The sequence below is a fragment of the Odocoileus virginianus genome, chromosome 18 (assembly GCF_023699985.2).
Source record: "Odocoileus virginianus isolate 20LAN1187 ecotype Illinois chromosome 18, Ovbor_1.2, whole genome shotgun sequence".
NCBI classification, from domain to species: domain Eukaryota; kingdom Metazoa; phylum Chordata; class Mammalia; order Artiodactyla; family Cervidae; genus Odocoileus; species Odocoileus virginianus.
Window position 1 is genome coordinate 26,267,588 of NC_069691.1, and position 24,155 is coordinate 26,291,742.

General features: G+C 34.8%; 1 protein-coding gene across 38 annotated transcripts in view; it reads right to left on the bottom strand.

The window, feature by feature from the left end:
* Positions 1-24,155, bottom strand: part of PTPRD (protein tyrosine phosphatase receptor type D) — a 2,322,816-nt gene that overhangs the window by 1,462,082 nt on the left and 836,579 nt on the right. For all 38 annotated transcript variants that reach the window (XM_070480470.1, XM_070480471.1, XM_070480507.1 and 35 more), the window contains one exon: positions 3,891-3,932. The gene's annotated coding sequence lies outside the window, so the exon portion shown is untranslated. The remainder of the gene's footprint in view (positions 1-3,890; positions 3,933-24,155) is intronic.

Below are 24,155 nucleotides of genomic sequence, written 5' to 3' on the forward strand. Positions count from 1 at the left end.
TCTATTCACTTCACTAGATCAATCAGGTATGACCTAAATCAAATCCCTTATGACTATACAATGCAAGTGAGAAATAGATTTAAGGAACTAGATCTGATAAACAGAGCACCTGATGAACTACAGATGGAGGTTCATGTCATTGTATAGGAGACAGGAATCAAGACCATCCCCAAGAAAAAGAAGCACAAAAAAGCAAAATGGCTGTCTGAGGAGGCCTTTTAAATAGCTGTGAAAAGAAGAGAAGTGAAAAGCAAAGGAGAAAAGGAAAGACATACCCATTTGAATGCAGAGTTCCAAAGAATAGCAAGGAGAGATAAGAAAGCCTTCCTCAGCGATCAATGCAAAGAAATAGAGGAGAACAATAGAATGGGAAAGACTAGAGATCTCTTCAAGAGAATTAGAGATACCAAGGGAACATTTCATGCAAAGATGGGCTCAATAAAGGACAGAAATGGTAGGGAACCTAACAGAAGGAGAAGATATTAAGAAGAGGTGGCAAGAATACACAGAACTATACAAAAAAGATCTTCACGACCCAGATAATCACGATGGTGTCCTCACTCACCTAGAGCCAGACATCCTGGAATGTGAAGTCAAGTGGGCCTTAGGAAGCATCACTATGAACAAAGCTAGTGGAGGTGATCGAATTTTAGTCAAGCTATTTCAAATCCTGAAAGATGATGCTGTGAAAGTGCTGCAGTCAATATGCCAGCAAATTTGGAAAACTCAGCAGTGGTCACAGGACTGGAAAAGCTGTTTTCATTCCAATCCCAAAGATAGGCAATGCCAAAGAATGCTCAAACTACCACAATACCATTTCAGAGTTTGACCTAATTTTTTAGAAGACAGCCTCCTTTAACGATCTTCAAAATAATGAATTTTACTATTATGTAGTAAATTTTTTACAATTATGTAGTTATTTATTTATAACACATTTTATTAAATGTCTTAAATATAATTTTACAGTTTCCCTATAATTTGACAGCTAATTTTGTTCCTATTATTATGTTATAAGTAACACTATGATAAACATCTTTCTCCTACAAAAATAACCTTCAAAAATAACTTAAATCTTACCTTCAAGAACAGGTGGGAGGATTTCACTTTCCAATTCCAAATCCATACCACCATCTCTCTTTTAGTTCAGACAACAGATTCCTAACTGATTTTCCTGCCTTTTTTGACACCTTCCCACCATGTGCTTCCATATTTGACTGATTCCAACCAGTTGATCATCACCTTTTAAGACACCTGAGAGTCAAGCACTCCGGGGAGCCAGACTGATTAGAATGACTTTTTTGTAAGGCCCTCTCATTGGCACCTTAACCCTGTATTATGTTACCACATCATTTTAAAATGACATGTTTCCTAGTCTCCTTCCTTCTAAGATTTTCATTTCCCTGAAGGCAGAGAACCTCTATTTATTTTCTTCTCTGCACTCTTAGCACCTAACACTGTATATGAGATACAGTAATTTCTCAATAAGTGAGCTGAGGTAAGCTATTAACACTAAGACAATTTGGGTGTGTAAGAGAGAGGTATACTTTTTCTAAGCCATCTACATTTTACAATATGGTTTTTCATCCTTGAGCACACTAACAAGGGCTAAAATTAAATCAAAGACATGCAATACACTCTTGTGCAACATAAAGACCCTTTGTATCAAGTGCAATTTTTTTGGCCATTCCACACAACTTGTGGGATCTTAGTTCCCTGACCAGCAATTTCACCCAGGCCCCAGCAATGAAAGATGGTCCTAACTACTAGGCTGCCAGGGAACTCCCTCAAGTGTAATATTTTTAAAAAAGGAACCAATATAAAAATGGCTAAGACGTTCACAACACTTCTTTTATCAAAAAGATTGTGCAAAGATAAAGATATTATACAGGCTTACATAACCTCAAATTTACAAATGCAGAGTCATTTCTCTTCTATTCACAGAATGAGAGAGATAATTATTTACAAGTTTAACACAAAACAACTCATTACAGAAATGGGAAGTGGTAAAAGAACACTTATTAAATGTTTATTATGTAGCATGTATAAAGATGTGCTTTATGACAAATTCATTATTTTAATAGTCACAAAATCTCTGTGAAAATTATTGCTAAATCCATTTTATATCTGAAATAACTTGGCCAGGACAGCTAGTGAGTGACAGAGTGACTCTTAAAACTCAGGAAGGTCCAGTTTCAAAGCCATAATCCTCCCATTTCCTCACACTCTGAGAACACCTAGGAAATGCCCTAGTTTTCAGTTCATTATCAAAAATACTGCTCCACGGAATATCAGGGGGAAACGTAGTAATGACTAGCAGCAGGCTCGAGGTTGAGGCTGCACATCTATTGGAAACAGATTATTTGCATTGTGCTGTTTGATTTAGTTCCCTGCCAAGTGTCATGCCAGAGCCCTGATACAACAGAGGTTTGTGCCTGGAGCCATTCATTCCCTGTCTGGCAGAACACACTGGCTGGCATGCTTTCCTTGGATATTCTAAAGTCACACTAGTCTCTGAATAGAGGCTGAAAATGACTAAGAGGAAAAGCTTATGAAAAGAGGAAAAAAATCTAAGTGTATTTCAATTTTAAAATCTCAGAAAATTATCCAGATATGCAGATGAATAGTTTATTGTTTCATGGAAGGGTAACATGTGGAACACATAATATAACTTAGAGCCAAATTTAAAATATAAATATGTATATAAGTGCATTTTAAAAAAAAGAACTATGCATGAAATAGAACAGATATCAATTATTATTCATGATGGCATATATAGCCACAATTTTTCTTAAAACCACAAAACAACATCCAACTTTTCTTTCAATATAAAGTTACTTTATCATGCAGAAAAATAAAAAGAACTGCCTTGCCAAATTCTGTGTGGGGTTGGAAGGACCCCAAAGAGAATAAACGATCTAGAGAAGATTTAGAGAAATTATAATCAGACATTTGTGAATCCATTTGATATTTAAATATCTCTAAATGAACAGCATCAAACCTTCTATCAACACTTTATCACTAAGTTCCTCATGTGTTAGATCAAGCTCATCTTTTCATCCTACGTTCTCCATAGTGAGGAACTGGGTTTAATTGCTCCTATCTGTGAATTTCAGTTTACTTTAAATAGTCTTCACCCTGTCCACTCTGTCCCTAAGGATCTCAGTCTCTACGGTCTTAACTCAGATTTCCCACCAAGTACTTTTAATTCATGGTATACATTTTCTTTTCAGCTCCCTCCTAGGATTCAAGATTACTATACTTTTTGATATTTGCAATGTTCTTTGCTTCATTTAAAAAAAAAATAACAGAATTCAATTTTGAAATCATAGGCATCCTTTATCAGCCTTGTACTGACCCCCTTATCTTTCGGGTACCATATTAACATCTTATTTAGCTATATGTGTACTTATTTTCCTGCTTGCTTCTTATTTTCATGCTGATTTGTAATTTTTAACTGATTTCAACATTTGATTTGCCAAAACTAGACATGTAGGTAGTTTTTGACAGGCAATTTAACTGACCTATATCCTATTTCAATAATTTACTCATTAGTATCATTAATGACTATGTTAAATATCTTCCATCAGCCTTAGAATAGTTTCACTGCTTTGTTAACAGGCACATTAGCAACAATAGTTCTTTGAATATAGGTTGTGTGGATTAAGGCATCCTGTGGCAAGGCAATACTATGCATTTAACAATTCAAATTTTTAATTCTGTTACTTTATCACTAGAGTCATATTTTGTCAGATCAAAGAGTATATATCATATACATAAATGCATATTACAATTCCACACAGCTAAGCCTGAGACAATAATGCAATTATTATCATAATATTTGTATACATTACTCATGAAGAAAGTTTGAAGTATATTTTAAATGTGTATACCTTTGACCAAGGCACATCCTGCTGTGGTCTCAGGACAGGAACCTATTGTAAAAAATACATATGCATACTTATTAATATACTTAGTATTAAACACAGATTGAGAAATACCAACACATAAAACAGGAACATGCTTTAAAACTCAAACATTGCTCAAAATGGAAATTTACCCATTAACTTCAAAAAGATGGTCTTTTTGTCTTTTATAGATGAGGTTCATTAAGAAAAAGTGGCTATAAATACTCTGATATAACTCTCAATCTGAATCTCCAAATGATTTAACTCTCAATCTCCTTTATATCTTAAAATAAATGTTTTTCCCAGAAAGAAGTAAACCTTATACATAAATTTTAGGCAAAAATTGAGACACTACTTTTCAGATATACTAAATGAATTATTATATTCAAAATAGGAAAATTAAAAGACAAGTTTCATATGTTTTATGACAACAAAAGTCTTAGAATATTTGTTGATAAAAAATGGCATCAGAGCATCAATTAAAGTTAACAGAGAATCATTTTCACAGTAATAATGTTTCAAACTTTCATGCAGTGAAACTAAAATATGTGCAGATAATAGATTTAAATACATTCAAATCAACTTGAGTACTTTAGAAATCAAAAGAGGAAACAGAATCACATATTGCTGCACTAAAGTCCAATATTTTCATCACTTCTATTTCATTATTCAATTAGATGCAGTGACACGCTTCCAAATATGTTCAAAGAACTATCCACTTACATAAATGTACAGATGTAAGTCTAAGAACTCTTCTTTTTTTTTGCAGGGAATGAGGCATTTTAAGTGGTATTTAATAGCTATAATTCTAGGTTCTGTGTTTTGCTTATGCTCTGGCATGACTAGAGGAACAGAAAATCTCAGTAAGTGACAGGGAGGCACTTAAAGTTTTCCACTAGTCAAGCAAGAATCTAACTGCCTAACATCCATGGGAGCAGAATTATAGGGTGAAGAGAAAGTACAAAACTCTAGATAGTCAGCATTACAGCCGGATAATGAATTTATCACAGAAAAGCATAGTGTCAACAAAGTCAAGGCTGAATTCACAAAAAACACAATCTTCATATCCTAAAATATCTGTATCTCTGGCCAGATAAGAATAATTGGGGTTTTAAAGATAGGATTAAGGGTACTTGTTTTGATTTTTCTGAAAGGAACATATACTCCTTTAAGTGGAAATAAGTTGCAAGAGGAAAGGAAGGAGACATATCTCAAAATAGTGGTTTAATTGAACTTAGCATAGGTTAGAATTAAAAGGGGAAAAAAGACTTCAGATGAGAAAATGGGGGGAAAGGGAAGAATAAAACGACAAGAATAAAATACCTATAGACTCAATAAGAAAAAATTTAAATATCAAACCTGATAGACAATATATTTGGAAAGCTATGTTTCAATCGGTTGTTATTTTTTATATGTCATGATGGTAACGAAGTGTTTTCCCTCATAGCTCAGTTGGTAAAGAGTCTACCTGCAATGCAGGAGACCTGGGTTTGATCCCTGGGTTGGGAAGATCCCCTGGAGGAGGGCATGGTAACCCATTCCAGTATTCTTGCCTGGAGAATCTCATGGACAGAGGAGCCTAGCAGGCTACAGTCCATGGGGTCACAAGAGTCGGACACAGCTTAGCAAGTAAACCACTACCATGGTGGTGAAGGGGAGGTGGTGACCTATCATCATTTCATTGACATTGCTTAATTGTATTTTTTTTTTGCATTTTTACAATTTTGTGTTGGTTTCTGTGGTACAACATGAATCAGTCATAACTATACATATACCGATCCCTCCTGAGATGCAGATGGAGAGAACAGACTTGTAGACACAGTGGGGGAGGGAGTGAATGGGACAAAGGGAGAAGGTGGCATCAACATACACACTACTGTGTGTAAGTGGATAGTGGTGAGAAGTTGCTGGATAACACAGGGAGCCCAGTCTGGTGTTCTGTGATGACCTAGAGGGGTAAGGTGGGACGTGGCTCAAGAGGAAGGGGACGTATGTACATTTATTTGTTTTAACACAGGCATTTTCTACCAGGTGTAATTTCTTCCTTCTACTCTCATGGCCAGGGACATTTACCAATTTACCAAACCCTGAAGACATTTTTGGTGTCCTAACTGAGGAGGTGGGAGGGGCTGGGGGGGGAACTATAGGCATAAATAGTGGATAGAGGCCATGGATGCTGCTAAACATCCTACAATTCACATAATAAAGTTTTTTCACTTAAAACACCAATCATGTTCCTAGGTTGAGAAACCCTGTCTGAATTAACAGGGGATATGGGCATCTCCTGCTACATCAACTCTTCAAAAACTCTTCCAAATGATGAGATTATATCATTTATGTAGAGTGAGTCTTCAGCAAAAAGAAGTACTAACCCTAGTCAACAGTCCTACTTAAATACTGCACACCTAGTACTTAATGAAGCCATGCACTGAATTCAAGTTGATCAGATAATAGCCACAAAGTTTTGTGTCTATCTGAACCCTATAAGGGAACTATATCCTCATTCCTTTTCTCAAATGTTTTTTAAGGTTGTAAAATATTTTAGTGGATTATCATTTTTGTTAGTCTTACTCTCAAAGAACACTAAAGTCAAGGTCATATATCATGATGCTTGAAATAATTCAGTTTAAGAGATGGGATATTTGTATAATTTTATAAATCTAATAATACATCAAATATTAATTCAATAGTTAACAATCAAAATAAAAGGTTTTTGAATATTACTGTTCTATTTTTTAATTTACATAAAATAATGACTAAATTTCATTAAGCAAATCTAAGATATGTGGCTATAGAATACTTTCATAAAAAACAATCTGTGTATGTAGTGACTTTGACTAAAACTAAACTTTGAAAACAGTTGTTACTATTTAAGATAAACTAAAGTATAATTCTGCACCATTCTCATTTTGTTCGAGAGTTTCTTTATCCCATTGCTAAGGGTATTTAACCTGTAAACTACAGTGTTTCCTTGATATTGACTTAGTGATATTTACAAACTATAAAACATATCATGTTTTAATTTGTTGACTGCCTTCAAGGAACTTCTCTGCAAAAGCCAAAAATCTCAGGAGGAAATTCCCTAAAACCATTCATTAATTACAGATGAATTTGTACAGCTAAAAGTGATGCACTGGGGAAAGAAAGAGGAATGTTTTTATTTTTGTAATTCAGAAGAGAAGTCTTTATTGAGAGAAAGCTTAGAAATGGCCAAATATGCATAGCAGCGCCATGCCACTGGACCTATATGTCTTTACTATGTTTTGAGCCCAAGAAGTGTTCTTATCAAAGTATATCGAAGTCAACAGTTACTTCACCAGAGCAGAAATACTGTTTTACTCCAAAATAAATGAACAACACAGTGATTTATGCCTTTTATAAAAAAAAATGAGTGCTTTAGAGACTTTGTTATTACTCCCACCTTTACTAATGATTAGTATCCAATAAATTTGACTATACAATTATATTTCAAAAATTTTCAGATACAAAGTATTTTATACTATTTCTTATCCCTGTCTTTTTCTTTAGTCATAGCAAGTAAATAGTTGTTAATGTATGTATGAGTCAGTGTAGGTATTTAAAAGCTACATTTAATTTTTCCATGTCTTATTCATATTGTGATGTATGGAATAACTTTATGTCATTTATGGTTACAACTGGATGTATTCATTTCCATGTTACATACAATGGGTTTGTAAGCATAAGCCATAGAGCTTATCATGGAAGACTTTCTCCAGACTATATCATTTTTCACTGTCAAATTTGTCAGAATATCATAAAGATAGGGGCAGAGTTACTCCACACTACCTTATTTAAATGTTAGATCCTTAAAAATGACAATGTTTCAACCTATCTTAGAGAAAATTTTCACTCCATTTTCATTTCCCTACTGATGTATGACCCAATTCTAGGAGCAAGTTCAATAGATATGCTCTCTTATGCCAGACCTAGAAAACTAACACAACTGGTAATTTCTAAATTAGATTGCAGCTGTATACAAACGTGTAATGGAGGTAAATGTTATCTTAGACGTTCTTCCGTTTTTCCTATTAATACTTATCTTTCTCTATAACGGGCTTATTGCACTATCAATGTTCTCCTCATGCTCCCAGGTTTCAAGGGCTTGTCTATGGACACAGCTTCTCTTTCTTGCCTTCTCAAATGTACTCTCAAAGTGATTCTCTCTTGACCTAAAGAATCTAACACAAGTATCCTAATTACTGAAAATAGGTTTGCCTGTATCTATCTTCGAGGGTATTTGTTTGCAAAAAATAAATAATACTGCTTTTATAGAGCAGCCTTGTGTGGCATTTCATTTTGTTTTGATAGTAATGAACAAGTGTGGTAAAATTGCCATCTTCTCTCATTGACGGTGGCAGTATAAATTGGAAAGCAATTTTCCAGCATGCATCAAAGACTACAAAGTATGTGCCCCCTTTCACCCAGTTATTTCACTTCTGGGACTCTCTCAAAAGGGCATATAAACAGATGCTGACAAGCATTTATGTATTCTGATAATCCACTTCACTACTATTTAAACTAGCTCCTCTCCCTGCAAAATGGTAATGCTTTAAATATCTCCTAATAGAGAAACTGAATTACTCTCATGGGTGAGGAAATATTGTACTTTAATTTGCAACCATACTCAAAAAAATTTAACAGCATGGGAATATAAAGTGAGCTTCACAATTTTAGGTGAATATCAGGATACAATAGAGTTCAGTTATATAAAACTAAATGCACAATTTCAGGAATTCTCTTTAGTCTTGCTCCCCTTAAAACAAAGAGCTTCCTTTTATAAATTAATGAAAGACTCAATTCCAACAAGTAGATGTAAGTTTTTCAGCAGAATCCTCCACTACCTTGGAAGGAATAGGGAGAAAGAGATTTTGCACAGTTACAATCTGTGACTACAAACTGGCAACTGCTTCACTCTTGAAATGACCTGTCTCCCGTTACACCCAAAATAATTGGCAAAGATGACATCCAATTGCAACTTTCCTTTCTCATTTGGAGGATCAAGATGAAGTCTTTTTTTCTTCTCTAACAGAGGTATCACAAAGCATCCCATGGCATAAGCCATGAAGACTAAAGAATATTCCATACTTTGACCTATACTCTTTGTCATAAGGTACATGCATTGTTTTATTGGAATGGAACTGTCTAAACATTGCTGTACCATGATCATCAAATGAAAGTTTAGCAAATCTATATTTTCAGAAATAAATATTTCAGAAATAAAACATTGTTTTATTATTTTGTAACCTATGCTCTTGGGCAAATCATTGATCCTCACTAGGGATGATGGTTGTCTGAATAATCTCATAGTGAACAATATCAAGTGTAACAGCCCACTAAAATCATCCACCTGAATAAATATATGTACCTGTAAAGTGATCTCCTCTATATGAACAACCAGTTCTATTTATCAGACACTGAAATTTTTAGTCTGAGAGAGCCAGTAGCAATGTGGTTACCCAATTATATGTATCAATGTGATTTAGGCACCAACAGAAGCCTCAAGCTGGTTTAAAAAAAAAAAAAAAAAAAGATTCTATGTAAATGCTAAGCACCATAGTAGGTTACACTCCATATTTTTGTTGTTGTTGTTTGAATTTTGTGAACATACTGCAAATCTGGTAACTCTTAAGAAGGGTTGCTTATAACATTCTCTCCCCATCATATTCATGATTGCATTTCATAAATGTCCAAATTTCAAAAAAATCAGAACCTACAACAGAAAACAAAACAATGGATTTAATGTGGAGCAACAGTAGCAATGCCCTCATGCTGGGTTTGCACATCATTATTCAGAATGTAGTAGTAGCACCTTTCAAGGAGGCAGGATGGAGGGAGCAGGTCCCTCATTATTTCTGAGAGCAGGACTTGAGTACCAGTTTCAAGATTTGAATGTTCCATTATCATCAGTCAATAACTGGCGTTTATAGATCTGACACCCCACTGGATCATCAACTAATTACATTAATAATCAGATCTCATTTTCCTTTGTCTTTTTAATTTTAACCACAGAGAGTTTTGTCCATGAAGGTCACTTGCTTTATGGTACTGCTAACACAGACATATCATCATTAGTACTTTAGTTAAAATATTTCTATGAAGCTGAAGGGCTGGCTCCTTGTGAATTTTAATCTGTGCTTTTTCAGAAAGAAGAAATCAAGTTCCTAAGTTGTAGCTCTGTCAGAAATTCTGTGTCTTTGGGCAAGTCATTTAAACTGTCTGACCTCATTTTCTGCATTGTAGAATGAAATAATTAGAATTTCAATCTTAGGATTCACTCAGTCTTGAGTAGTTGTAGTTGTACCCCTAAACTTTCTTTGGGGAAGACAAGAGGAGTTTCATACAACACCTAGAAGCCAGAATCTTCTAATTAATCTGTCTTTAATTCTTCACTTATGCAGTCTTTTATTTTGTAATAGGCATATTATCCCAAGAATGAATTCAGTTTGTGTCCTTCTTCCACTAATGTCCTAAAAGAGCTTTTCATCACCTAAGACAATATATAAACTCAGTTTTGGCATTCTATGAAAAAATAGTTCCTTTCTTGCTTATCTCCCACAATTCACTTATGTCACCCTTCTGCTCCTGAAAAAAATCAATAAATAAAAACACTTGCTGTTCCCTGAATATGCTATTTTCTTTCACTTCTGTGTCTTTAATATTTGTTTCTTGTTTTCTGAATAATATTTTCCTGTTTTCTCTTCTGGCTAAGTTCCTACTCAGGCTGAGTCCTTCATAGGTCATCTCATACCATGCCCCTTTCCATCCTTTTTTTGAGTTTATTTATATGACCCTAAAATGTGTATTTCTGATATACCTCACAATTCTGTATCATAAACCTGTACTCCAAGTTTTTCTTTAAAGGTGAGTCTCTTCCAAATATGTCTCAGTTTCTAAACAGAAGGGACTTTGCTGTTTGAATTCTCTTATTTAGCACCTAGCACAATGTCAGGCACATAATAGACACTAAGAAAAGATTTACTGAATGAATGGATCAAAAATTAACCACGTTTCATAAAATAATTTATTATTACTTGCTCTTTTTTAATGTGCAAAAAACAAACCCCAAACAGTCTAATCCTTTTATTTTATAATAAAGAACATACTAGTTTAATAACTAATCAGTCATTACATGTTAGAATAGAGATGGTGACTTTCACTGGACTTTCCCTTATATGTAAAATTGTTTTTTTGAAAATATTAAGTTGAAAACAAAAAATAAAGATCAATATAGTTTGGTAAAGCACCATTATCCTCTTTCTAACAGCTGTTCACTTCCACTTCACAGCACATCAGACCGCAGACCTTACCCGTAAACTAGATAATAGCCAGCTAATTTTATGCACACATTTTTCCAAATAGTCAGTATATACTTCCTCACATCTTCTTGGTTGAAAGGCATAAATTCAGAGAATCAATTGTCTAGTCATCCTCTAAAAACACTTTTTAATTTAAGCATCTAGGTGAGGATATTCTGGGCAACACTGAAAAGTAGTTTTATAAACATGTACCTTGTCATATAAAAATTCACATCTTAAGACAGATAGGATATCATGTCTAACCTGTATTATGTATACTAAGAGTACTGGAACTTACAGTAAGAAAAGTAGATACAGCCTTATCTCTGGGTTTCAGATTTTATTCTATAAAATGAGATGACAAAAAAATTTTTTAATGAAATTTAGAATTTTTATTTGAGCAGAGAAAAAAAGGCCCTGAGTATCTGTTTCCACTTTCACCCAACATATCTCTGAAACACATATAAATGACCATGTATGTGTCCAATCACACAGGTAAAGGAATTGTTGTCAAAAATTGAATATACCTCTTAAATATGTAATTTTAGAAACATCAATATTTTACACTGATTTCAAGGAAAGATCTTACTCTTCTTTATAAAGTATATTATAATAAGTGAAAAGCAATAATTGAAAGTGTCTACAAAGAGAATTAGAGTAACATTCAGTTCAGTTCAGTCGCTCAGTCGTGTCTGACTATTTGCCACCCCATGGACTGCAGCACACCAGGCCTCCCTGTCCATCACCAACTCCCGGAGTTACCCAAACTCATGTCCACTGAGTTGGTGATACAATCCAAGCATCTCATCCTCTGTCTTCCCTTCTTCTCCCACCTTCAATCTTTCCCAGCATAAGGGTCTTTTCAAAAGAGTGAGCTCTTAGCATCAGGTGGCCAAAGTATTGGAGTTTCAGCTTCAACATGGGTCCTTCCAAAGAACACTCTGGACTGATCTCCTTTAGGATAGACTGGTTGGATCTCCTTGTAGTCCAAGGGACTCTCAACAGTCTTCAACACCACACTTCAAAAGCATCTATTCTTCAGTGCTCAGCTTTCTTAATAGTCCAACTCTCACATCCATACCTGACTACTAGAAAAACCATAGCATTGACTAGATGGAACTTTTTTGGCAAAGTAATGTCTCTGCTTTTTAATATATTGTCTAAGCTGGTCATAACATATCTTCCAAGGAGCAGCATCTTTTAATTCCATGGCTGCAATCACCATCTGCAGCGATTTTGGAGCCCAGAAAAATAAAGTCTGACACTGTTTCCCCATCTATTTGCCATGTAGTGATGGGACTGGATGCTGTGATCTTAGGTTTCTGAATGTTGAGCCTTAAGCCATCTTTTTCACTCTCCTCTTTCACTTTCATCAAGAGGCTCTTTAGTTCTTCTTCGCTTTCTGCCATAAGGGTGGTGTCATCTGCATATCTGAGGTTTTGATATTTCTTTCGGCAATCTTGATTCTAGTGTGTGCTTCATCCAGCCCAGCCTTTCTCATGATGTACTCTGCATATAAGTTAAATAAGCAGGGTGACAATATACAGCCTTGACGTACTCCTTTTCCTATTTGGAACCAGTCTGTTGTTCCATGTCCAGTTCTAACTGTTGCTTCCTGACCTGCATATAGGTTTCTCAAGAGGCAGGTCAGGTGATCTGGTATTCCCACCTCTTTCAGAATTTTCCACAGTTTACTGTGATCCACACCATCAAAGGCTTTGGCACAGTCAGTAAAGCAGAAATAGATGTTTTTCTGGAACTCTCTTGCTTTTTTGATGATCCAGCGGATGTTGGCAATTTGAACTCTGGTCCCTCTGCCTTTTCTAAAACCAGTTTGAATATCTGGAAGTTCGCGGTTCACGTATTGTGGAAGACTGGCTTGGAGAATTTTGAGTATTACTTTACTAGTGTGTGATATGAGTGCAGTTGTTTGGTAGCTCGAGCATTCTTTGGCATTGTCTTTCTTAGGGATGACACACTTTTCAACAGAATCAGCCCGAAGGGGTTTGCCTGTGAACCACTGTATAAAATACTCTCTGAATATAAGAAGTGAGAAAGCCTGGATACAGAGGATACTCCAAGGGCAGGAATAAGGTCTGACTGTGATTCTTTAGTTAATACCAATGGTGAGACCAGAGAAAGAAAACTAAATGGGATCACTCTAAACAATGATACATAGTTGCCTAATTGAAGTGTTACCTGTGAGATCTTTTGAAGAGCTACATAGAGATATGTAACATGTCAAGTAACAGAACAAGTGTAACTCACCAAATACTGCCTATAACTAAGAGATTCTCAACAAATATTAGTTTCCTTTCCCCAAACTAGGCTAAAATTTTTGATACTGAAGTTTATCCTTAATGAGTTTTCAGAACTTCTCAAAAGGGCCTTTCTCTCAGTCCAGAAGGTTTTTACATGCTTCTTTTTCCTAAAAATATTATTTCTGAGCTCTATCATCTATTTGCTAACTTTTATTTTTTGCAAAATCTCAATTTAGCTCATCTTTCTCCAGAAATAAACCTTGGGGTGTGAGTGTATATATTCATATATATGTGTATGAATGTGTGCAAATGAACATGGTGTTTTCTCAGTAAACATATGCTAAACATCATAAGATATATTCTCTATTGCCATATGGGTAGATATAGGTAAACCATTACAATGTATTTTGATACCATTTTATTAAGGTTATAATTGAAAAGCAGATAAAATTAAGGTTTTTCTGAAAATCCCCAACTCCTTCAGACCCACTGAATTAAGGAACACACTTGTCTTACTGAAAACAAAGACCTTTCAAAATTGAAGTAAGTTACTAATTTATTAATTGAGGGAAATTTAAAGTATCTTTTCAAAAACTCATTTGACAGAACATGATGCCTAGGCTGAGAAGTTAAGGAAATTTATCTGGCCTTACACAGGTAATTTTGGCAGACCTAAAACTGGACCCTTAAACACTGAACTTTCTGTGCAGTACATGCCGTTTTGTCGGAAGAACTTCTACAATGAGCTTAAGTAGCTGTTTGAGTTATTCTCACGGAAAATAAAATGAGGACAGTCAACAGAGGTTGACTCAGTAGTTTTACCTGCTTAACTGTACTAGTCTATCAATCCCTCAAACCTGTTATAAAACTCCATTGTTTAACAGTTAATTCTCAATTTGAAGTCCAAATACTATATTTGAATACTCAGGAAATCCTCAAAATGAAAGGAAATTTTATTATTTTGTGGTTGTTATAGCGTTTCATAGAATTTGTCTAGTTTAATGTAATACAAGTACCTGTTAACTGATTTATTTTAAGGTATAAGCAGACAAGCCCCAAATATAAACTAATGTAATTTAAATACATTATGGTAAATAACCAAATTACTATGGAATTTGCTATTCTCTCCTTATATTTAATCATTTTATCTAAATGCTTCCCAGATTACCAGGGATGGTTTCTATTTTTTCAAATTAAAAAATAAAAAAATATATATCAAAAGCTTTCCCCCATGCAATATTAAGTATTAGCTGTTTTAAAAGTACAGTTGCTTTAGATCCTGTGTCTGTATTATATTCTCAAATGATATTTTCTTGCTCATTATTGGAGATATGCATTTCATATATCTTTAGTAAGTGAATTGTACAGTGCAATGAGAAAAATTAATTTTCAATTTCTCTCTTGCATGAAATATCTGAGCTAATAATTTGACCTAGAAGTAGAATCTTTTTTTTCTTTTCATTAGACTTCCCCTTCAAGAAAAGCTTTGTTCGCCTACTGAGTCATGACAAGTAATCCCTTACATGCTAGGGTACACTGTTCTTCCTGATGAACTAACAAATTAAAATGTAATGTGAAATGATGACACTGGGAATACTGAGAAATAGCCATTGATATTGGAAGGAATCCATGATTAAACCAAGATATGTATTTTAATTATAATTGCATCAAACTGATAACAGAATAAAATACAATTTGAAAGAAGCCAAAGACACCATAATGGGCATAAGAAAAATATCTCATAGCTTTTGCTGTTTCCCATCCCTTCTGCTGTGGGGGGGCCTCCTGTTACCCTCCACCTCTCCAAAGCCTTATTTCAATATATCTTGTCAAGAACTATGAAGAAATAAAATGGCTTTCATCACCTCATTTCAAGCTAAGGTAATTATTGGTCTGGAGTTTTGATTATTTTTTTTCCTTTTTTTTTTTTTTCTCCTTAAACTTGGTTCTCTCAAGAATAAAATGAACCACAGCACTTATCAGCTCAGTGCATACACAAGAGATACTGAAGGCAACTGACTGAAAGTGAAGCCAGAAGTTAGCTGCAAATCCACTAGTGAATTTAAATAGTGTGTTGGGAGGGGGAGGGTAGTGCCTGAGTTTTTTGGTGAGTCTGTGATAAAGCTGAATAATTGCGGAAGTCAGAAAATAAGGCAATATAATTTGCATTAATATGTCATCAGATTTATTCATAGAAAGCTTTAAAGAGTCAAAGTTTCCTGTAAGATGACCAAAGCCATATTTGTTGTTCATGTATCTAAAAGTAAAATTTCTTATGCTTTGACACAGGTTACATGTAGTACCTATATAGAGCAAGAAGCTAACATATCTGGAAAAAATTTTATCATCTCTGAAACCCTTACATATCATATAAATATCTAGAATGTGTAGGATATACTGAAGAAAATTATGAAGTATATACTGGGGAATATTTAGTGATATAATATTCAACCAAGTTTTCATGCTTTTTATGATGTATTTGATGCAAATAAGCTTCCAACAATGGTACCTACATATATTTAAGGAAAACTGTATCTTTATGACCTAACCTCACCTTCTAGAATTACAAATCACTGTACTGCTTGCTTTATTCCTTTTTTTTTTTCCAAAACTATGGTAAACTTCAACAAGGTAACTCTCAGGTCAAACACTTTATCATCATTAAGCCATCACAGCACTTATTATTTTAAGAATTTTTAATTAGCAGATTAATGACATAAAAGACCATATTGACTCATCAAAGCAATTACAAAGCATTGGTTCTTTAACTGGAGCTGTGCTAGCTTAAAACTTGAAGAAAATTGCAATGTCAAAACATATTTGCTGACATATACTATTAGTGTAAATATGTTGTTGTTCAATCACTAAGTCATGTCCAGCTCTGCGACCCTACCAACTGCAGAATATCAGGCTTCATGAGTTTGAGCAAACTCAAAGAGATAGTGAAGGACTACATCCTGACTTTGCTCAAACTATGTCCACTGAGTTGCTGATGCCATCCAGCCATCTCATCCTCTGTCGTCCCCTTCTCTTCCTGCCTTCAATCTTTCCCAGCATAAGGGTCTTTTCAAATAAGCTAGCTCTTCCCATCAGGTGGCCAAAGTATTGGAGCTTCAGCTTTAGCACCAGCCCTTTCAATGAGTATTCAAGGTTGATTTCCTTTAGGATGACTGGTTTGATCTCTTTGCTGTCCAAGGGATTCTCAAGACTCTTCTCCAACACCACACTTTGAAAGCATCAATTCTTCAGTGCTCAGCCTTCTTTATGGCCCAACTCTCACATCCATACATGACTACTGGAAAAACCTTAGCTTTGACTAGATGGACCTTTGTTGGCAAAGTGATGTCTCTGCTTTTTAATATACTGTCTAGACTTGTCAGAGCTTTTTTTTTACTATCCACAGTGATTTTGGAGCCCAAGAAAATGAAATCCAACACTGTTTCCAATTTTTCTCCATCTATTTGCCATAAAGTGATATGACATGACATCATGATCTTTGTTTTTTTAAATGTTGAGCTTTATGTTAGCTTTTCATGCTTTACTTTCACCCTCAAGAGGTTCTTTAGTTCCTCTTTGTTTTCTGCCATTAAAGTGGTATCATCTGCATATCTGAGATTATTGATATTTCTCCCATCAATCTTGATTCCAACTTGTGAATCATCCAGTCCAGCATTTTGTATGATGTACTCTGCATATAAGTTAAAAATAAGCAGGGAGACAATATACAGCTTTGACATACTCCTTTCCCAATTTTGAACCAGTCCATCTTTCCATATCCAGTTCTAACTGTTGCTTCTTGCCCTGCATACAGGTTTCTTGGGAAGCAGTTAGGATGGTATGGTATTCCCATCTCTTTAAGAATATTCCAATTTTTTGTGATCCACACAGTCAAAGGCTTTAGTGTGTGTGTATACATACACGATTTATGGACAGGGTTTGGTGTTCAGAAGGTTTGAGTGAATGCAACGCACTGTATCAGCAAAATTTAGCTGAAAACATATGTTGAAAAAGAACGTAACTTAGCTAAAGCCTTTGGGAGGGAAGCTAGTCCTAAATAATGAACAGGAACAAAAAAAAAAGCAATATATTTTTATCATTTCTTAATATTAATAGCAATCAACAAGGGACATAAAGCCTATTATATAATAATAAGTAGGGAAAATAACTGAAATACAAAATTACCATCATGTAAACATCACAGGAACACTTACTGTGGGCAAAATTTACCAATGAATGCTAAAATAATTGTATGAAGCAGGATATTTTCATAGCCTTGAAGTATCTGTCCCAGCATATATTTTAGATAAAAGAGAAGAATAGTAAATATAAAGTAGAAAGACCTGGCACATGTGACCTTAACTGAGAACATCCTAAGAGACAGTAAACATACCATATACCTCCTCATATGATGCACTGAGAAGGATATAGTGCTACTCCTCTGGCATTGCCAAAAGTACTTCTAGATCTAATCACGAAAAGTATCACAACAACTCAAAGCAAAAGATGTTCCAGTACAAAGAAACTGACCAGTATTCAAGAGCTGTAAGGTCATGAGAGTTAAAGGAAAATTTAGCAACTCTCATAGATTAGCAGAAACTAAGAAAACAGTGACTAAATATTTATAATCTGGGTCTTATTTTCAATTCTGAAACAGAAAAAAATGATACTTGTGGGAAAAACTGATAAAATTTTAATAAGGACTTTAGATAAATTAATACTGCTGTTCCAATGTTAACTGTACAATTGTACAAAGAAATTAATATGCTATATCAAGTATTAACATTATGGGAGTCTGGATGGTGGATATGTGTATAACTACTTTTGGAAATTTTTGTTGATCTAAAATGTTTTTAAAAACTTTTATAGTTATTATAACAGAGATTCAGGCAGATAATTACATAAATCAAGCCAACACATATCAACATTTTCTTTGTAGCTACCACCTTATTCCAATGTCACCATTTCACTGAATTTTATAATTATTCACTTTTCTAGTTCTTTTTTCCTCCAAAGAAACGGATGAGAATATATAACATATTCATATCTCATAATCAATAACATGAAACAAACTAATTGCTTATGCCTGTGCTTTTTATTTTCATAACTATATTTGCCTTTATTTGCCTATTTCAAAATATTACCTTATATTATTTCTTCAGACTAAAGACAAGAATTTATCAACTGCCACTGCATGCCATATACTGAAGATGTGTGATGATTACACTATATCTATCTATCTAGATCAATAAAATCTAAAAAAAACAGTTAATGTAATTTGCATCTTGCACATCTACTCTAAACCCTTATTATATAACTGAAAATTTTTTGGGAGATCATTGATACATTTGCATTCATTTAGTGATTATACTCTTGGTAGAAAAATACATTGCATCATTGAGGAAAGATTGAGAACCTGAAGAGTTTTGTCATCATCATTTTGGAAAATAATGGTATAAAATCATACAGGCAGAAAGGAGGAAGTAAATAACAAAGTAATGAAAATTTTGTAATGTGATCTTTATACTTCTGGAAGAAAATGTGAAAATGAGGATAGAATGTCAGAAGCATAGTGGAAAACCCCCAGGTGGGATTAGCAATAAGTGTATTTAAAATCTCTTCTAGGTGAGCAGTTTTAGATTCTCACTTTGATACTGATTTTATTATCTGTGTGTTTTTAATCACAAATAGTACATTTCCCCTCATAGTTTACTGAAAAAAACTTATACAATCTATTATTTCTTAAAAGTACAAACAGTACAGTATAATGTAAACAATGGCAGTAGAAAGTGAGTAGGGTACCATATTTCACCAAACATAGCATGTTTCTCAGCTGCCAGTTGAAAGTGCATATTTGTTTATGAGATTTGGAATTGGAACACTGATAAAAAAATAGAATACTTTATGCAGTACACAAATTGAAAATGGTATGTTGTGACTTTCCCATGTTGTGGGTAAGTAACTGAAGATGATGACAAATAAGCATTTATAAGTAAATATAAACATACACAAATCATTTCAATAATAATATTCAAATCTCTCATTATCTAAAATTAGTTTACTTGTTAAATTTAATTTTCTCTGTTAATTTTTTTGTCAGTTTTCTTTACAGTCTATGCCCTAAATACATAAATTTGCGAAAGACAGAGTTAAATTAGAATCCAGGGAAAAAAGTAAGGGAAAGAAGACTGGAAAAATAACAGGTATAAGGGATTTGGGACAGCTAACATGATAGATATGCCAAAATTTGGAAAACTCAGCAGTGGCCACAGGACTGGAAAAGGTCAGTTTTCATTCCAATCCCAAGGAAAGGCAATGCCAAAGAATGCTAAAACTACTGCACAATTGCACTCATCTCACATGCTAGTGAAGTAATGCTTAAAATTCTCCCAGACAGGCTTCAGCAATACATGATATGTGAATTTCCAGATGTTTCAAGCTGAATTTTGAAAAGGCAGAGGAACCAGAGATCAAATTGCCAACATCTGCTGGATTATCGAAAAAGCATGAGAGTTCCAGAAAAACATCTATTTCTGCTTTAGTGACTATGCCAAAGCCTTTGACTGTGTGGATCACAATAAACTGTGAAAAATTCTGAAAGAGATGGGAATCTACCAGACCACCTGACCTGCCTCTTGAGAAGCCTGTATGCAGGTCAGGAAGCAACAGTTAGAACTGGACATGAAACAACAGACTGGCTCCAAATAGGAAAAGGAGCACGTCAAGGCTGTATATTGTCACCCTGCTTATTTAACTTATATGCAGAGTACATCATGAGAAACGCTGGGCTGGAAGAAGCACAAGCTGGAATCAAGATTGCTGGGAGAAATATCAATAACCTCAGATATGCAGATGATACCACTCTTATGGCAGAAAGTGAAGAGGAACTAAAAAACATCTTGATGAAAGTGAAGAGGAGAGTGAAATAGTTGAGCTTAACTCTCAGAAAATTAAGATCATGGCATCTGGTCCCATCACTTCATGGCAAATAGGTAGGGAAACAGTGGAAACAGTGGCTGACTCTTTGGGGGCTCCAAAATCACTGTAGTTGGTGATTGCAGCCATGAAATTAAAAGACCCTTATTCCTTGGAAGGGAAGTTATGATCAACATAGACAGCATATTAAAAAGCAGAGACATTAGTTTGCCAAGAAAGGTCCATCTAGTCAAGGCTATGGTTTTTCCAGTGGTCATATATGGATGTGAGAGTTGGACTGTGAAGAAAGCTGAGTGCCAAAAAATTGATGCTTTTGAACAATGTTGTTGGAGAAGACTCTTGAGAGTCCCTTGGACTGAGAGGAGATCCAACCAGTTCATCCTGAAGGAGATCAGTCCTGGGTGTTCATTTTTAAGGACTGATGCTGAAGCTGAAACTCCAATACTTTGGCCACCTCATGGGAAGAGTTGACTCATTGGAAAAGACCCTGATGCTGGGAGGGATTGGGGGCAGGAGGAGAAGGGGACAATAGAGCATGAGATGGCTGGATGGCATCACCAACTCGATGGGCATGAGTTTGAGTAAACTCTGGGAGTTGGTGATGGACAGGGAGGCCTGGCGTGCTGCGACTCATGGGGTTGCAGGGAGTCGGACACGACTGAGTGACTGAACTGAACTGAACATTTTTCTAACTCCACAGATCAAAATAACATATTAGTCTGATACAGGAACAAAAACATTTAGCTAAAGGAATAAAGATAATAAGCAAAGACCAACCAGCTACCAGATAGGCTCCATGCTTACAACTTTTTAATATTTGGTCACATTTGATCAATTTTTAAAGATGTATTATTTTGTCCACCTAAAGTTGATATATAAGGAGTAAACTGTGGGGGGAAAAGCACTTAAATCTTTCATATTCTTCATCTGGGGTGAAAATTATATCTAAAATGGAAAGAACTAGAAGCAACCAACATTTAAGTCATGGATTTACTCAGAGGTCTTCAGTGTTTTTCTAATGCTTTTGGACATTGATTTGAATTCCCTTACTGAGGATATTGTTATAGCCCATTACCTAGGACAACTCCTAGCACATTGTTGTTGCTGGTGCTGTCTTTTTCAGTTGCTCAGTTGTGTCTGACTCTTTGCAACCCTGTGGCCTGCAGCATGCCAGTCTTCCCTGTCCTTCACTATCTCCAAGAGTTTGCTCAGACTTGTCCATTGACTCAAGGATGCCATTCAATCATCTCATCCTCTGCTGTCCCCTTCTGCCTCTTTCTTCAATCTTTCCCAGCAACAGGGTCTTCTCCAATGAGTTGGCTCTCTGCATCAGGTGTCCAAAGTATTGGAGCTTCATCTTAGCATCAGTCCTCCCAATGAACAGGGTTGATTTCCTTTAGGATTGACTGGTTTGATCTCCTTGCTGTCCAAGGGACTCTCAAAGAGTCTTCTCCAGCACCACACTTCGAAAGCATCAGTTCTTTGGCACTTAGTCTTCTGTACAGTGTAACTTTCACATCTATACATGAGTACTGGAAAAACCATAGCTTTGACTAGATGGACCTTTGTCAGCAAAGTTATGTCTCTGCTTTTTAACATGCTGTCTAGGTTTGTCACCTAGCACATAATAGGTGTTTGATAAATATTTGGGGGGGGGAGGTGGAGTGTGCTGGCTGGCTGCTTTCTATAACATCCTTGCCTTTATACATATTTAGAATTTAATGTAGGCTACTTTGTATCATTAATTATTTTTTATGGTTCTGTATAGTTCTTTGTTAAAAGGAACTGCTAATTAGAACATGTCAGGAAACAAGCCTCTCTCCTTGGTGGAAAAAACTAGATAAGACTCAAAAGTAGAATGACTAGCCTGTATTTAAGATTTTTTTTTTTTTTTAAATAGCCACTCAGTGAGTTTCTCAGTACAAAAGCATCTAAACATGGAGGTTGCACTGGATGTCATTCAAGGTGTAGTTTATAGGGTGGAAAAAGATCCAAACAATGAATTCTTTGCTTCAAAAAATTTCATCCTGAATTGTTATCTCTGCCTACAAGGCCATGATCTTCCACTGAGGGGGGAAAAAACCAGCATCTTACCTTGGAATTTTTTCCCAAGAGAAATGAGAATCAAAGTTAGTGTGAACTAATCATCCTCACTACTGAAATCACTTTTTTAGTATAAATAGCCTGGAAAAGCTTTGATTCTATTTTTGTCTTCAAACACAGAGCCTAAGCACTCAAGTAAATATTTTGTTTATATTTCTAGGATAACTAAAAGAATCCAAATAGTCTCTCAACTTCAAAGGATCAAAGATTGTGTTTGTAGTGCGGAACTTCTTTCTGATTCTTTCCCAAATTTCCTCTATTCCTAATGCAGAGACAGGGATATCTGGCTCCGCATCCTGACTTTACTTTTCATTAGCTCTCCATCCTGAGGTTTTCTTACCTGGATCTCCAGTCTCTCAACTCTAAAAAGTGACCATTTTTATATATACTTTTTTAATGAAGAGGAAAAAGGTAAAACACTTCATAAAATATAGTCAAAATTATCATCACCATCATCATTTAATTTTTAATTTGTTTTCCTGTCCCTAAGACCTACAGCCCTGAGAACACCACCTGTATACTGATTGAACAGTTGTTTCGTTCTGTTGTTCATGTTTTCCTTTTCTCTCGGAAATCTAAAAACCTGAGACTCTGCTGTCCACTGCAGGATGAACAAGAAGAAATCATCTCCTTCTGCTTGCATCCTCAGGCGGCTTTATTGTTAAGTGCTTTGTATTTTATTCTGTGATTCATCACTTGAAGAATCTAGCTTACTATATTCATACTATGAACTCAATACTAATTTACTACGTGTAAGGATAAGTTTGATTAACTATTGTTTTCATTATACACAACTAAGAAAAATATCAGATATTCAAACAGCACATAGTAACAAACATTTTTTGTTGTTACTTATAATGATTATATAGACATTTCTACAAAATGTTGGGCATTCCGATTCAGTTCCTGTATCTTCTATTTTCCTGATATAGTTAGTTGATGGATCTATTCAAACCTTGCAATGCATTTCAACAATTGCCTAGATATGAGCCAAATATTATAGTAGGTAATAAATCAACTTCGGATAAATAAATGGATCTACAAAAAAATACTAACATGTGTGAAAAATGCAAACTAGTCTCATAATATACATAATAACCAGTTCATTTTGAACAGGCTCTAGTGTGTTTTAGAAGAAGAGTGAGGATTCAGTACATATCACAAATTCATAAAATGAACAGGAAAACATAATAGGTAATATGCTGAGTTTTATCTTTTATAGCTTATAATGGAATGTATTGAGGAACTCTCCTCAAAATTTCTAGTACAGTAAAATCTTATTATGTATTTTTCAGGGACTACAGAAAATATGTTTTCTTATTATGCTGCATATTCCTATAAATATGTGAACTTTTACCTGATGTTAAAAGACAATTTTTTTTAGAGCTAAACAAAAGTCCTCAGTTAATTTTGTTAGTTATAATGGGATTATACCTTTAAAAATAAAAAAAAAAGAGTGTACTGGAGTTCTTTGCAGACTGTTTACATATTTGGGCTATAAAAGATCTATAAGATCATAAAATCACAGGTGTATTTTTAAAAGCTGAAATAGACTTTAAAGATGATAAATTTAAGGAGTTTGGTTTGAACCAATTATGATAATGACCTTTAATTCTTCCCTAATGGCCTAGATGGAA